This window comes from Alligator mississippiensis, chromosome 3 (genome assembly GCF_030867095.1).
Source record: "Alligator mississippiensis isolate rAllMis1 chromosome 3, rAllMis1, whole genome shotgun sequence".
NCBI lineage: Eukaryota > Metazoa > Chordata > Crocodylia > Alligatoridae > Alligator > Alligator mississippiensis.
Window position 1 is genome coordinate 91,585,432 of NC_081826.1, and position 17,209 is coordinate 91,602,640.

The following is a 17,209-nucleotide window of genomic DNA, read 5'->3' on the forward strand; positions in this document are numbered from 1 at the left end:
GATTTGAATCACTGTCCTGAATTGATTCGGCCAAATCTGATTCAGAGATTTGGCCATCGTCAAATCGGCCAAATCTACGAATCTCCCCATCCCTCACCCACTCTCCCAGCCCTGTCAATGGCTGCCTCGCCTGGCCCCAGCACTTTAAAAAAAAGCCCCCAACTCACTGGCTCCTGCCAGGTGTGGAGGCAATCCCCATTGCCCCACGCTGTATGGGAGGGGCCCTGCCACGAGCCCCCAGAGGCCCCAATGGCAGCTGCAGCAGCTGGTGAGTGCAAGGCTTTTTTTTTTAAAGCACCAGGACACTGGGGCTGGATGTGGCAGCCATTGATGTGACTAGGAGAGCAGGCGGGGATCGGTGGGCACTCAGGAGAGCTATGGGAGCAGGCAGGGGACGGGGCCTGGTATGGATCCCCCCATGGTCCCCTCCCCCCGCCCCCTACTTACCAGCATGAAGTCCAGGTCCAGCTCCCTGGGGGGGTGAGCAGGGACTGCCCAAATCTCCAAAGCTCCTCTGAATCTTTTCCAAATAGATTCAGAGGCTTCAGATCAATTTGGACCTTTTTATTGGTCTCCCAACTCAATTCAGATTTGGAGATTTGGCTGCCAAATCGGGCCACATCTCCTCCAAATCAAATCATCAACCGAAGCTTCGCACAACCCTAATACAAAGTTGTTGATGTGAAAGAGAGAAGCTTAGTACAAGCTCCAATAATACGAGCTCTATCTAATCAACACAGATTGATAAGGACTTAAATTACAATAACCTTTATGTGTTAAACCCATGAATTAATTAACATGTTTTAGAATGCATTAATATCAATACTTTATTGAGCTTGTTCAGCAACTGTACCATCCAGTTTCCCTTCTATTCTCCTCAGTTTATTGTTCATCTACAGATAATTTCTTAATCTTGTCTCAGCAACTATTTCCCATCCACGATACCCAACCAGTTTCTATCTCTGATACCCACTGCCACCCTCATTACATCAAGCCATTAATCTGCCTGTCTCTCCAGGCTATCTATGCCAAACTTTACTGAAACTGCTAATGTCTAGATAGACATTTTCAAACATGCAAAATTTGGCCAAATATGAGTGCATTTCTACAGGGAAAACAAAAAAGGTGCCTGTTACCACATGTATATTTAGGATACAATCCTGAGATTTGATCAAACCACCGTTTCTGACATTGCCAAATTCCAAGTCTGCATTAAAGAATGGAAGTAAAATATGAAACTGAAAACAAGATCTTATGGGAAGTGTCTGGCAACCTCCATAACTGTACCTGCTACTACCTGTACTGCCTGCCCATCCTCACCCCAGAGAAACAGGAAAAGAAGTTTAAATGCCAAATTGTACTATAACTGTCATAAAAAACTTACAAGCAATTATTAAAATTCTATTCCAAGACATATTGTTCTGTTACATAGAAATGCTATGTTACATTTATTTGAAAATTTGAAAAATATTGCATAAATATTAAATCTTGCAGTAAGTAAGACTTGTTTTATAGAAGGGTAAACTGAGTCAAGGAGAGATGAACTGACATAAGTCAGTGGTAAAGGACTTAGTTCCAAGTCCTCTAGTCTCATAAGTTTTATTTTTAAGACTGTTAATCAAGGATGAATTTTGGCAGTTTCAGAAAAACTGCCGATAGCAGTTATATTTTCTTTTCTTTCAAATTTACTAAAATGCAATATAATTGCATCTGCTGGCAGTACCATTTGTTAAAGAGAACAAATTAGCATTAAAAATGGACACTAATATGCCCATTAATAGAAAGTTACTTTTTCAATTACTTTGAGATAATATATTAGACCTTGTTCAATAAAGGAGAATAAAATAATTACCAATCATCACTCATCTAAAGAATGCCCCAGAGATGAATATGAGTGCCTTTCATAAATCAAGCTTACTGTAGATTTGAAGAAATCTCTAACAGTGCTGAAATAAAGCATGACACATAGCCAATTTTGATGTGTTCCCACCTACAAGTCTAATATAATTAAATATATGTAAGCATAATTAAAAGTCCTTTGTTTCTTAGGGATTTGTTATACATAGGTGAACTAAAAGCATGTGCAGACAGGTGTATTGCAAAATTACTTCAGTGGACCACCAGCAAATGTTCCAAGAAGAATTTTTAAAAAATAGTTTCTCTCTCTACTGTCTGTATTATCAACATAGTTACATGGCAATCTTTCTTAATTCTGCTGCCTCCATTAAATTACTACTGGGCAATCTAGTTTTTCTTCCTTTGCCTCATCTTTTGACATAATGCATCTGGATTGGTATGGTGAGCAGTACACACTCTGAAATAATTCTGTCACCTCTGCTAAAGTTGATACCAAGTTTTTGCAGAGTAGGGAAATTGGGACAATTTTTGCAATTGAAAAAGAGGAAATATGTTAGATTAAATCAAGTTAAGCTGTATTTTACCATCAAACCATTGTTCCCAATAGGGTAGAGTTGTTAAAGGCCTATTTATCTTCTACAGATATATGAGGTCTATAAGTGTTGTTTGTCTGTGGCCTTCACTGGAAAAAATCTGTGAAGCAAGAAGTTCCTTCACATACAGAGCTCCTTTAGGCCACTGCAATGTTTTCACCATGATACCTCAGCCTTACACCCTCCTCCCCCCATGCTTTTCCTGCACTCCCTTTTCTGCTCTGATCTTTTCCTTTAGACTCCTGGCCAAGCCAATCCTCTCTCTCTAGCTTCTTAATCTGGCTCCATAGCCATAGTACATCCAGCCTGTTAGGGCTCTACCCAACACTTGCAAGACATCTACAGAGACAAACACTAAGCAGAGGCAGACCCAGAATGGGTTTAGTGGCATGGTTACACCCCTCTTTCAGGCCATGCTATGAGAGCCACAGCTGGGGATTTTTTTTAAGTCCCTGAAGCAGGTACGAATGCCACTGCCACCTCACCACCTGCTGCTCTGTATTCAGCAGAATGTCCCCTCTCTTCCACTTCCTTGCTTCCCCACCCGCTGCTGCTGTTCCTTGCAGACCCAGGGCAGAGGGAGCTCCAGAGCTGCTCCTGACCCACTCCAGCTGAGTTATGCAGAGAGCCAGACTCAGCTGATGACAGCAGAAACAATGGCAGCAAGTGGATTCCTCCTCTTTGTCCAGTCCCCACAGGTGTTCCTTGCCAGCCCAAAACCATGCTCAGGGAAGAGGAATATGCCCAACACTGTCATTGATCCTGACCAAGCCTAGCTCTCTGCAACCTCCTACAACCCCTGCTGCACTGGGGCAGGAGTGGCTGGGACAGTGGCAACAGCAGGTGGGTCCAAAGATGCAAGTAGGAAGGGCTCTGGAGATCTCCCCACCCCAGGTCAGCTGTGGACAAGTGGGTTGGGAGGGAATGGGTGGGAAGGGGTCATGCTGCTAAGCACAGCGAGGAGGGAAGGCTGAGAGAGAGGGCGAAATTTTTACCTGATTTGAACACTAAAAAAAGTCCCTGCTGATGCTCCTGCAGTGTGGGCTGCCCATCCTGGTGTGGGGGAAGAGGTTGGGAGTACAGGTGCAGCTACCCTACAGTACCAGTTCTTGCTCTTGAACCCCACTTTTTAAATCTTGGATCCACCAGGAAGGCACCAAGTATAAATACTTAGACAACCAAAATATAGCAAGTCACCAGGCTAGCTTCATCTCCATTAATAAGGCCCCTAATTATGGAGTCAATTGATTTTATGGTTGTCTGTCTAAAACGTGCAGAGCTACAGAAAAGCATCTGAAAGAACAAATTAAGAGACTAATCAGGGAAAAACCATATATAAAAAGAAGGAAGAGCTTACCCCGTTTGTCAGTTTTCCATCTTAGTTTGAGTCAAGGCTTAAAAGGGAGGAGAGTTTAGCGGAGTCTTGAATTCACACGTCAGTTGTGATATTTGATGCTTGACTGTTCTGAAATGTAAACAAAATGGACCAATTAATCTTCTAGCCTGAACCAGATGAAAATTAACAACCCCCTCAAAAGCAGATATGCGTTCAACTGTTAAAAGTCACTGTAGCAATGTGGGCAAATTTTATACCAAAGCAGCATAAATAAGATTTCTACATGGTACTACATTCTACATCTTTTTTTCTGCTTCCAAGAAAAACAAAATAAATAAAAATTGAAGCATTTATATGCCACATTTCTTATCTTCTTGGACAACATACAGGCAAGCTACTTTTCTCTTTCTTTACGAAACCAGCCCATATAAAGATATATATGTTTGCTTTCAATTGTCCAGCCACACTTGACATACTGACTACTACCTTCCTTCCCCTATCCCTTTCTCTTTACTGTAACTTTTTCCTCCTCACCAGGCAACAGTCATATAAGTATTTTTTTTCTAGTTGAGAGATAATTGAAATAATATCAAAACAATTTTACAGATCACCCAACAGAAGGTTGCTAAATATGGGATATCTTTAACATCTCCACCGCCAAACAAGTAACTCTTAAAATCCTAAGTGCTCCCACTGCCATTTTGAAGTGTGGGAACGATGATACACGAGACATGGGAGGCTGCTGTAGCACAGTAATTATCATCTTCCAGCAGACTCGATTTATTAAGTCTGCTCTGATGTGCTGTAATTACACTGATGGAGCAGCCTCCACACTTGTGTACAGGCATCCATAGAGACTAACTGGTTCAGGGAGCCCTGAGCTTTTGAAGGCAGCAACCTGCGAGTTAGTCTCTATGGGGGCCTGTATTTGAGCATGGAGGTTGCTCTGACACAAGTGTAATTACAGCAGGTCAGAGCAGACTCAATTAATCGAGTCTGCTGGAACATGGTAATTACTGTGCTACAGCAGCCTCCCATGTCTCGTGTATCATCATTCCCATGCTTCAAAATGGCAATGGGGATGCTTGAACTTAGTTCAAGCATCCCCATTGCCATTTTGAAGTGCAGAGATACTGATACAAGAGATACAGTGATGCTTTAATTAGAGCGGTTCCAAGAGCTGCTCTAATTAAAGTGTCACCCCCCACCCCCAGAGCATGTGTAAAAATGCCCTAAGTTGTCACCCTAGCCTACCTTCCACTCCTCATTAAAGGAGTTATATTAACCTAATGCCATTTAAAATTTATACCTCTTCAGGTACAGGTTTGTTATTCTATAACTGTTATTTTATATTTTTTCACGTGTGAACAATATGTAATGCACGGGAGGTCGGGAGAGGGAGAGAGAGAGCACACACACATACAATTTGCAGAATAAGAAAATGTGAGAGAGAGAGAAAATAGTATCTTTTAACGTTTTGTTTTCTTAGCATCAGGAATTACTTTCCACACTGGAAGTAAATAAATTTACATTGCTGTATGAGTTTCTTTAAGCTGATAACATCATAGATTCATGGGTCAAAAAGCCGGAGGAGTCCACTGTACTCTGTGTGTAAGCTTTCCTGCCTAATGCAGGCCATAGGATCTCTCTGAATCAGTTGCTCTTTTAAATAGTTCCATTTGGAAAGTACATCCAATTAAGAAATAAAGTCTTTTTAGCAGCTACTGCTGGTACAGGAACAGCTTCTTAGGCCACTGGCAGGTGCTCATTTAAAAGTGCAATGGGATCTGATCTGTGATCCCAATAATCATGCCGCTTGCCATACCAGACATGGCAGGACCCATGATTTTAGGATCAGAAATTGGATCCCAATTGCACCCTACTTGCAGGTGCATGGACACCCTGCACCAGCAAACTAAAAGTTAAATTCTTGACATGGCTGAGTACAAGAACTGAACCAGGGTCTCGAACCAGCCCCAGCATGGTCCCTGCTGCACGAACAATCAGCTGATTGTCAAAACCCCCATGTTTGGAAGCTCAGGTGAAGAGAATTGGAGGCTCTCCTTGTGGAGAGCCAAAGGACTTCCCCCACACTGGGGATGTTAAGCCCTGTGGGGTTTTTATACATTGTGGTGCATGCAGACCCCATGATCAGAGGCCATCACTCCCTGAACCTGGGGGTCTCTATCTTTTGTGATGTGTAAAAACTGTGTGCAGCCCAGCTGGGCTACCAGTGGTTTTTATAGGCCCTGGCACATGGAGACCTCAAGACTGGGGAGCCTTTCCTCAATGCCAGGGTCCCCATTGCACTAGGACCTTGATAAACCATGTGTGCAGCTGACATCTCCAGTCCACTGGGACCTCAGGATCTGGGAACCTCACTCTGATCCTGAGACCCCACGCACCAGAGATACCAGACAACCAGATACAGACAGACATTTTTTAAAGATCTGGGAAGCAGTGAGCCCCAGATCAGGGAGACACTCCCTGACATTGGGCCCACAGTGCTCCCCTCCATCCCTCCTCCACAATCTGCCTTCAGTGTTGAAGCAGAGATGAGACTTCCAGGAACTGGTTCCGCCTTCAGTGGAGTTTGATAAGCAACATGTGTGGCCCAGACACTGAAGCTGTCCCATTAGCTGAGCATCAGGATCCGTCATGGATCAGCCCCAAACTGCTATGTATTCAGTTTAAGGCATGATAAAAATGAGCCACAAAGATATCACACATTATAGGGGGATACTTTTGTGGTTCATTTGCTGTATTGCCACTCCATAAATTAACTTGAACATGTGGCTGAGTTACTATTTAAGGAACACTTAACATGTTAATCATGTCTTAAATGTAACAAGTGCCAGGGTCCTTAATGTTACAAATAAGTTGGGGAGTAAGGAATGCTTTTTGGTGGGGGAAACCTGGTAAGTTAGGACAGGTACCTTTAGATACAGCCTATTCAAAAAGCTGCAGTTCATGTTTTATTATTATCTTCTGAATTAATAATAAATCCAACTCTCAGGAAGGCATGAGTTTCAATACTAATAAAGGCGTATTGTATTCACAAGAATGTATTCTTCCATTAAGAATACAATTTTCAATATTTTTGGTAGAATCAGCTTTTGTGGTTGTCTCCTATGTTAGTTAAATTTTCAGTCAGTTATACTGTGTTAGTTGTTTGAATCTTTCAGATATCATCAGGGAGAGAGAAAAAAATTAAAAACAAGAAAATGTAACACAAAAATTGGCAGTGAGAACTACAGGTACGTATAGTATGGAGAAACTACTTTTAGATTGTATTTGGAAATTCAGTACATTTCAAGTTGACAGCGTTCCTTTAAGAAATCCAGTTTAAATACCATACTGACTTTATTGTAATTAAATTTTAAGTTCTTTCAGAATATAATACTGCTGAAAATGTTTTAGTCATATAAAGAATACTACTTTAATGTAGGATTCCTTTTGGAAACTGTCAACAATTATTTTTAAGGGCCAAAGTCAACCAGTTGTTTAAGTGATTGTCTAAGTAAAGCATGTGAAACTGACCCACAGAAGTTAACATGTTTGAACATATGCACAGGCTTAAAGACACTGCTCAGTTGGGGATTACAGGAATACAGGCTGACAGAAAATTACAGCCTGATTAAATTACCATGTGAATAGTGAGTTAAAAAAAAAAAAAGATTAAGGGAAGGAAACAAAGAATTGTCACCTACATGACAATGTAGTGAGTACTGAAAGACCCAATAATTCAATGAATGGGTTGCAGTTCACACGGAATATAAAATAAATTTAAATCCTGAGAGAAGCAAGGTTTTTGGTGATACCTTGGCAACAAACAGAATTTGATTTTGTGGCAGAAGCAGCTGTGCCAGGATGTGTTTTGGCACAGCTGCCCTGATTGATTGGCTTCAGAGGCCAGTCCTTTAGGACAATGGCTTTGGATGCTTGGTTCCAACCCAGTTATGCCTCATGCATTCCTTGCTCCATGCCTGCAGACATACTCTGGAAACCCCCCTGCAGGGTATTCCTGGGGCATGTTTCACACTGCTTTGCCCTGACCTGGGCACATGCCTGCAGGCAGGTGAGTTCCAGGGGTTTCCCTGACTGCAGACATGTGCCATTGTTTGGGGCATGGCAGCATGAAATGCAATACCCGGGGGGGAGGAGGAGGGAATCGTAGGGTGCACATCTGCAACCATGCCCCCAGACTCCCCTTACAAGGTAGCGGAATGACAAACAGACACCCTCCCCTTTAAGGCATCACAAACTGTGACTAGGCTTGGTCATGCAAACTTTTTGGGCAACAAGCATGTCGAGATACAAAGATGTCTGTTCTCTTGCAACCTGTGCCACCATAAACATTTTTAGACAAGCTTGAAGTGCCCTTCTTCAAACCTTTTGTGTCTCAAAATGTTGCCTGACATCTCTCCCAACTGTATAGTTGGTCTAGAAATATCACTAGGAAAAACTTTGCTTGTCACCTATTTCACCATAATAACTACAACAACACTCTAACCCAGTGGTGCTCAACCTTTTTTGACCCGCAAGCCAGATGGGCAGTGCCTGGTCCATCCATAGGCTTGATCCATCTAGTGGTCCCAATCTGGCATCTGAGGTGGTTGCAGCAGGACCCCATCAGCTGTACTGGGAGTGGGGAAGATGGGTATGGCCCCAATGCAACCCCATAGGGGCTGGGGTGTGGCCCAGACCCAATCTAGTCACAGTGGTGCAGAGCAGGTATTGGCCCAGGTATAATCCCACTGTGGGGAGGGGTGTGAGGGGGTGTAGCTCAGCCCAAATCCTGCTACATACATTCTAGGTACAGTCAACCCTCTTTTCAGAAGTGTCCACTGATTCTGTGCTCAGCACCCTGTTGAAGTCAACAGAATAAACTGAATTAGTGCCATTTTAAACATTTTGAACTTCAACGTATTGTTTTCAGATATCTCTCTTCTCCTAACCTCTAAGTATACACACACAAGAATATTCTGTCTCTTACCCTCCTGCCCTCCCCATACCTCTGCCTCTCTCTCAGAGTCTCCTTTTGTTAGAAAAATACAACTTTGCTAGCTATCTCCATGTATTAGTAGGGATACTCCAGTGTAGTTCAACTGGTACCCATACTAACTCCTCCTCCTACTACTCAGAAGAATTTGAACTTAAATTCATTCTTATGGTACTGGATCTTACAACTCTGAGGCATTAATTTGATTTCAACACACGCTGGTAACCAAAATCTCTGTCACATCATCCTATCATTGTTTGGTGCCTATTAACAAAAGGCAGAAAATTTAAGGTATTACCAATCAATATATGGGCCCCTTTAATTTTGTGTAGGACACTGACAGGAGACTCTAAGAGAGTCTCAGTTCACAGTGCTACCATGATTGTTAAGCTAAATTCAGCAGAAAAATTATGTACCGCAACTGAATTGTTATACGGTTAAGTTCTGCTTTTCGTGTACTGTAACTTTACATTTTAAGGACTGTTCTCTTCTGCTTTTTTGAGATGATAAGACGTATGAAATAAGAGATTCAAACTTAATGTTGTGATTAGAGACAATTTTGTCCAATGTTGTTTTTATTAATATAAAATAAAATAAATAATAATGAAGTATATGGCTGCTTTGTCTATGAAAAAGATATTAGCCAAAGGAAACCCTAGCTCCAGAGGGATAACATAATTTTAATGAGCTGGGAGATCCAGGATATTGTACACTGTAGATATTCCCATATATTAAAAAAACAGTTCTTTTTTAAGAACATAATTTTACAGAGAGAGAGCCAACAACACTTTTAACCTTTAAAATTTTACCAGATAGGATTAAAAAAATCTGAAGTACCTATTTATGGAAAAATAGCAATCCCAATTGATACTGGGTAGCAACTACTGGGAAATTAGAATGTATTCAATTACTAGGCAGTATCCTGCTACTTTGGCAATAATGGAAATGCTGTAAATGTAACAACAATAAAAAGCCAATCATTTTTCTATGAAGAGGAGACAGCAATATTACAGTCACTATTATTCTGTTTCTCCTACTTTTCATCTGTCAATTAAGTCTCCCTCTGACAATTAAAAATTATACTGCATGCCAAACCACAATCAAGTACAAATATAACTGAGTAAATAATGTGAAAGCTCCTACTTAAATTTTCTGACAATTCAACTAATTCATTCACAGAAAATATTAATGTAATACTTCAGTCTACAGCACAGCCACTGAAGTACAGAATTAATAATGCAGATAGATTTTGTTCCAAGTTAAAGCAAACTGATTATTTTTCCCCATGACAACCGTGGCACTGCATTACCAACCTGAACTACAAGTATCTTCTATCACAATTTGCCACCAATTATACACATATGCTGAAGACTATTTTTACTTTAAATTGAATAGGAGCTAACCTAAAGTTAAAGGATCCAAATCCATGAGGATTAAAATGTTTTGCAAAGAGTGATTTTTAATTATGCTATTTTAGGAAGTCAATATACAATCATTATGGGCAACCAGTTTTTCTTGTAGCTAAAGTGATTCATATCTTAAGAAAACCTACTGATTTCAGTGTCTAGCACACCTATGAAAGAAATTTTAAAACTCTGAATCACTCAAGATTTCAGCTGTGCAGTCTGCAAGGAGAGAAATGTGTCTAAAATTATGCTGACAGCACTTGTCACTTACTAACAATATATTCCAGTGATGACGTACCCTGGTATCTGTTTACACATTCACAGAAAAAAAAGATTATATATAATTTCATTCATTCACATTTTAAAAATGTATTCCTGCCATAATAGGATAGTGTTTCCATAGCACATATTTCACTTTGCCTGGTTTTTCCATGGCAACTGTATTATTCTGTCTGACCTCATAAATATTTATTACACATGAAACTGAGTTTACTCTATACATAACATAAGGGAGAAATCAAAACAAAGGTCTTACTCTGCTGTCAGCTGGCAAGTAAGAACAGGCTGTAAAATATTCCTTCATAAAAACCTATAGAAGTTCTAAAAGCAGATGAACTCTGCTATTTAGTTAACCAGAGGAAACCCTAGGTCCAAAGGGTAACACATAATTTTAATGAGCTGGTAGAATCAGGGTCTATTATATTGCACACAGCAGATAAGGGCAAAAAGGGGGGCATATAAGCAGTGGAAACAGGGCGAGATTACTAAAGAGGAGTATACCTCCTCAGCTCGCAGTTACAGGGAGGAAGTAAGAAAGGCCAAAGCTACCATGGAGCTGAGGATGGCATCCCAAGTTAAGGATAACAAAAAACTGTTTTTCAGATATATAGGGAGTAAAAGGAAGGCCCAGGGAGGTATAGAACCAGTACTGAACGGGCAAAAGCAATTGGTGACAGACAGGGGGGACAAGGCTGAACTCCTCAATGAATTCTTTGCCTTAGTGTTCCTAAATGAGGGGCAAGACAAGTCTCACAATGGGATTGTAGAGACACAACAGCAGGGCACCAGACTAACAAGCGTTGACCCTGAGATGTTGCAGAGTCACTTGGAAGGACTGGATGTGTTTAAGTCAGCAGGCCCTGATTACCTCCATCTGAGGGTACTGAAGGCACTGGCTGATGTCATTGCACAGCCACTGGCAAGAATATTTGAGCACCTGTGGCACATGGGCCAGGTCCCGGAGGACTGGAAAAGGGCCAATATGGTCCCTATTTTCAAGAAGGGGAGGAAGGAAGATCCAGGCAATTATACGCCAGTCAGTCTCGCCTCCATCCTTGGCAAAGTCTTTGAAAAGATTATTAAGGGTCATATATGTGAGAGCCCAGCAGGAAAAATTATGCAGAGGGGAAACCAGCACAGGTTCGTAGCAGGTAGATCATGCTTGACTAATCTAGTCTCTTTTTATGACCAGGTTACAAAATGCCTGGACACAGGAGTAGGGGTAGACATTGTTTACTTAGACTTCAGGAAGGTCTTCGATACGGTATCCCACCCCATACTGGTGAACAAATTATGAGGCTGTGACTTGGATGATTACAGTCCAGTAGGTGGCAAATTGGCTAGAGGGTCGTACCCAGAGAGTGGTGGTGGATGGGTCAGTATCAACCTGGAAGGCCATGGGCAGTGGGGTCCCGCAGGGCTCGGTCCTCGGACCGATACTCTTCAATGTCTTCATCAGTGACTTGGATGAGGAAGTGAAGTGTACTCTGTCCAAGTTTGCAGATGATACAAAACTACAGGGCAAAGTGGACACACTGGAGGGCAGGTAACTACTACAGGCAGACGTGGACAGGTTGGACAAATGGACAGAAAACAATAGAATGCAATTTAACAAGGAGAAATGCAAAGTGCTGCACCTAGGGAGGAAAAACGTCCAGCACACCTACTGCCTAGGAAATGACTTGCTCAGCAGCATGGAAGTGGAAAGGGATCTCGGAGTCCTAGTGGACTCCAAGATAAACACGAGTCATCAGTGTGATGAAGTCATCAGCCAAGCTAACTGCACTTTATCATGCATCAGCAGATGCATGACAAACAGAACCAGGGAGGTGATACTTCCCCTCTAATGGGCACTGGTCAGACCGCAGCTGGAATACTGTGTCCAGTTTTGGGCACCACACTTTAAGAAGGATGTGGATAACCTGGAGGGGGTCCAGAGAAGGGCCACTCGTGTGGTTAAGGGCTTGCAGGCCAAGCCCTACGAGGAGAGACTAGGGCACCTGGATCTCTTCAGCCTCCGCAAGAGGAGGTTGAGAGGTGACCTTGTGACTGCCTATAAATTCATCATGGGGGCACAGAAGGGAATTGGTGAGGCTCTACTCACCAAGGCACCCCTGGGGGTCACAAGAAATAATGGCCATAAGCTAGCAGAGAGCAGATTTAGACTGGACATTAGGAAGAACTTCTTCACAGTCAGAGTGGCCAAAATCTGGAATGGGCTCCCAAGGGAGGTAGTGCTCTCCCCTACCCTGGGGGTCTTCAATCTGAACCCAGCACTCTTTCCTGCCTATGCAGGGGGTCGGACTCGATGATCTATTGAGGTCCGTTCCGACCCTAACATCTATGAATCTATGATATCCCTGTATGTTCAAAAGCAGTTTTATTTCTGAACTAAAGACAGGTTTAATTTGTTCTTTGATGAGGAAGGAAGGAAGTCATTAAAGAGTAAATATTTCTAAAATATTTCAAAATAAAAAGTAAGATTTCCATGAGCCTAAAGTGAAATACATGAACTGCAATACAATTGGAGCTGAGCAGAAAAGTAGAATAAGATGTCATAAAAATATATTCTTCTCAACAGAAATAAAAAACAAAACTTAAAATATGACAATTTTGGGAAGCAACATTTTAAGTTTTGAACAACTCCCCAGTCATGAAACAAACAAACCACCACCATAGAGGAGGAGAGCCAACTTCTAGTGTAAGAGTAACATAGGAGAAACTAAGAAAAGAAAAATACTGCATCTATTATCTACTATATATTTTAATCACGCATAGTCCCAATTACTGCTGTTAGTAAAGATTTCTCATCACACTTAACTCAGGTAGATGGACATATGTGAAAAATGGTTTTTTTTGTTTGTTTTTTTTAATTGTTTTTGGTTTTGTTTTTTTAAACCATTTTCCATCTCCCTTTAGATGTTCATGCAGTTGGACACATACAATGGTATCTTGATTTTACAGATGGAAAGATACAAAAATAATGTGCTTCAAACTCTCTAATGTAACTTTCTTGCAATTTCTATACAGAATACATAATGGTATGGAGTAGACTGTGCAAATTTGCCCGTGGTACTTGTATAATATACATATAGATACATATAATGAGTGAGGATTTTGGCCATCCTAATCTTATGTCCATAAAGACTTAAAACTGTAGCCGTCTTATAATTTTGTGTGACGTTCATACAGCTTCCATGCAATATATATTAATGGTATTTTAGATTAATTTGCACTAAAAAGAAATGTAAAGGCAGCACATTTTTGGTGTGTATTTATTCTGTTTTCCAGATGTGTTCTAATTTTGACTTTCAGCATGCTCATCTGGACCAAACTGTACCCATGTCATTAGCATTTTTTAAATTAAGGACAGAAGCATGAATTGACATTGGTATTCATCAAGATCAACTGTAACTAAGTTATAGTTTCTAACCTCTGAAAACAAAAATAAATACATAATGAAGATAATTTTGGTTTAAGTATGCAATTGATGTAAAACTATTGTAATTACAATAGCTTTAGACTGGTTCATACTGTCGGAAGAGAAGCATAGGTACATTTTTATTTGGTTCCAGAATGCTTTTCGGAGGAAAAAGATTTCAAACAGGTTCTAGGTAGCCCAGACCAAAACTCTAAAAGACAACAACAATAATAAAATGCAGCTTAATACGAAATGTTTGATAATCAAACATCAGTTATTGGATTCTACTCTTTCTATGGTTGAAAAACTAGTTTTAAAAGGATGTGTTTTTTTTTTAATTAACCAAAACACCCTGAAATTTCAAATTACAGGAAGGTGAAGTTAAAAAAAAAATCAGACTCAGAATAACAAAAGTGAAGGTAATTTTAACAGTAAGTCTAATTAATCATTACAACAGTTTACCAGTGGATATGGTAAATTCATTATCACTTCATTTATCTCTCTTTAAATTGAGATTAGATGCTGTTCTAATGATGAAGTCAAGTTCGGGGTGTTGGGAGGTAACCTTTTTGGCAGGTGTGTCACAAATTAGCCCCACACCATCCTGAAATGCCACTATGATCCCTTTCTCCTGGCCAACCTGCTGCTCTCCTTTTTTCTTATTTGCCACTCTGTTGCCTGTCCTCTGTCACATGCTACAGACAGAGACTGCCCATGCTAGCTGTGGCATTCGTCCTTCATGTTGGCCACCCCTGTTCTAATCCAACCAAAGGACAGGATTTGTTACTAGTCACATATGGAGCAGGGAAAAACAATTCTTGCCAGTGCAAGGACTGAACAGCTTGAATTCAACTGCTGATTTAAATTATATGGCCTGAATTATTCAAGATCTAGGACTAAATCATAACCATGGTCCCTATACCTTTAAAATTTATGAATCTACATAACTTCTCTTATAATTTGTAAATGAATTTATATAATCCTTTAAACATTGTAGCAGTTTGTCATTAAAAATAAAATTGTGGCTGGACTTATTTTAACATTTCTTTTTAATTACTCTGCAAATTTTAAATATGCTCTTTGGAATTGTGAATCTCAGTTGTGCATTTTGAAAGAGATTCAAATCTCTTCATTTAAAAAATAGTTAAGAGGGATGATAGTCTTCCTTTAGGAAATGAGGTATAATTAACTTTTTTAGCTAGCTTAATAATGTTAAAAGGAACTTAGACCTAGGATTACTTTATAAGGATGTGGCATAAATTTTCTTTACACTATAACTTGACTTGCTAAGATTATGTATAGTACAAAGGCTTTCACAGTCATGTTGACCAACAAGCACCTTCATTAAATTAGTATCAATTATGAGTACCTAGGTAGATAAAACCAACCAACCATAGAAATCATGGCCATATTATTTCCTGGGAAGGATTATTACATCCTTTCCTCAGTTACAGTAAAGTCATGTAATCATTGATATGTTCTCGTCACTCCAAAACTTTGAAAGCCTGTATTCAATTACTGCTGAAATAGCATGAGATGCATTTAAATAGTTTCTGATAACATACGAACTAACAAACTGCATCCTACTGTTGCATGAAGAATTTTTTAATTTTACAGTTGGTTGAAAAGTACACTAGAGAAGTGAACAAGAGATGATGCAGTAACATTCCACTTGTACATCAGAATTATGTACCAGCAGACTAGGGGATACTCTACTTACCCAGTGTGATTTTTTGTAATAAATAACCCATGCAATAATATATATATGCAAATAAATATCTTTCAGAGCATCAAGAAGCATATTTGTCATTAGGCAAAGACATTTTTAAAATGTATTTAATTTCATTATTCTCCGGTAATCAATCTCCTCCTGCTTATCTCTTTGTGAGGCTCTTATATTTCCATATTCAGATCACAGCTGTTGGCAAATTAAAATGTCATTTTATATGTATGCCTGCAGATAACACTGCATTGAGTCAGAGTTGAAATTCTACTCTGACTGGTGGGTAATGTCCAGAAAAGAGAGAGAAAAAAAATGTTCATTTTTTGCTCATTTTATGGCTTCACAAATCAAGTCTCCAAACTACTGCACAATGTTCTGGATGTGGCACTGTGTTGATGGAAAAAAGTGGTTACCAGCAATAGCTTCCTTACGTCTTTGAAGGCTGGGACAGATACTATACATAAACCGGTTTAAGTGATCAGAAACTAGTTTCAACCTGTAACAGAACAGATGTTCAGTGCACATAAACCGGCTTGAAGATGGCTGAAACTGGTTTGAGATAAGTCTGATACTACATTCAACCAGGGTTAACTGATTTAGGTCAAACCAGTTTATGGAACTTCTGTCCCAGATCTTTTCCTTGTTCAAGTTAAATCACAGTCTCCCAGCATCCCTGAATTGGGCTCTGCTGTCTGCTCGAGCACAGCAGGGTTGGCTCCTCCGCTCTACTCTCTACTCCTTTTGGAGCTAACAGGTCAGCTGGTAATGTTCCTCTGTTCCTTCCTTGGAAAAAGTTAAGAAGAGCGAGACCCTTTTGTTTTGGTGATGGAGTGATAAATGCTGTGCAACTCCCTGCTGTGTAACTAAATACTGTGTAAATCCCTGCTGGATCCCACACTGACCAGCGAGGGGAGGGGGGACCCCTCCCTAACCAGAGCATCCTGCCAGGGCCTGGCCATGTGCCCCCTCAGCTCAGCACCGTGAAAGGAAAGGTAGGGCTGCTCTATAGTGCCCCCCAGCTTCTAGTCTGAGCCACTGCAGGCATGTGCCTGCATTTTTTCAGTCCTGAGGGGATGTCTATGTGATTACAAACCAGTTCAGCCTAGCCAGGTTAGACTAACCTGCAGAAATTGAATTAATTCAGGATCAGGTTTTTTGAATGTCTGTCCCTAGCTCAAGAGTCCATGATACAAGCAGGACTAGCAAGTAAAAATACTGGAAACATGCATTGCACCAGTGACTGGATTAGCTTCATTGGATTTTTTTTAAACACATCAGGTTTAGGAATCTGTATTGTATTTGTATTTATAATGTACTGGTAAACAAGGATTTTTTTTATTATACCAATGCAGAGGCAGTAACACTGTAATTGCTTGATTAATTACATTATTAACAGCATGATTAGTTAGCTGGCAGAGTGCTTAGAAAATGTAAAGCAGTATATGTGCTAATTAATAATATTTATGTAAGGTACAAGCACAATTGCAATTTGTTCATGAATAATATACCCCCCCATACTTACTTGAATCCAAGATGATCCTGAACTTAAGATGATCCCCTAATAATTAGATTTTATATATGAAGAAGGTATA

The 17,209-nt window shown here is 40.3% G+C and overlaps 1 protein-coding gene across 6 annotated transcripts in view; it reads right to left on the reverse strand.

Moving 5' to 3' along the window:
• The window catches only part of DLGAP1 (DLG associated protein 1), a 735,970-nt gene that overhangs the window by 445,558 nt on the left and 273,203 nt on the right, over positions 1-17,209 (reverse strand). For all 6 annotated transcript variants that reach the window (XM_059724196.1, XM_059724192.1, XM_059724194.1 and 3 more), the window contains one exon: positions 3,808-3,915. The gene's annotated coding sequence lies outside the window, so the exon portion shown is untranslated. The remainder of the gene's footprint in view (positions 1-3,807; positions 3,916-17,209) is intronic.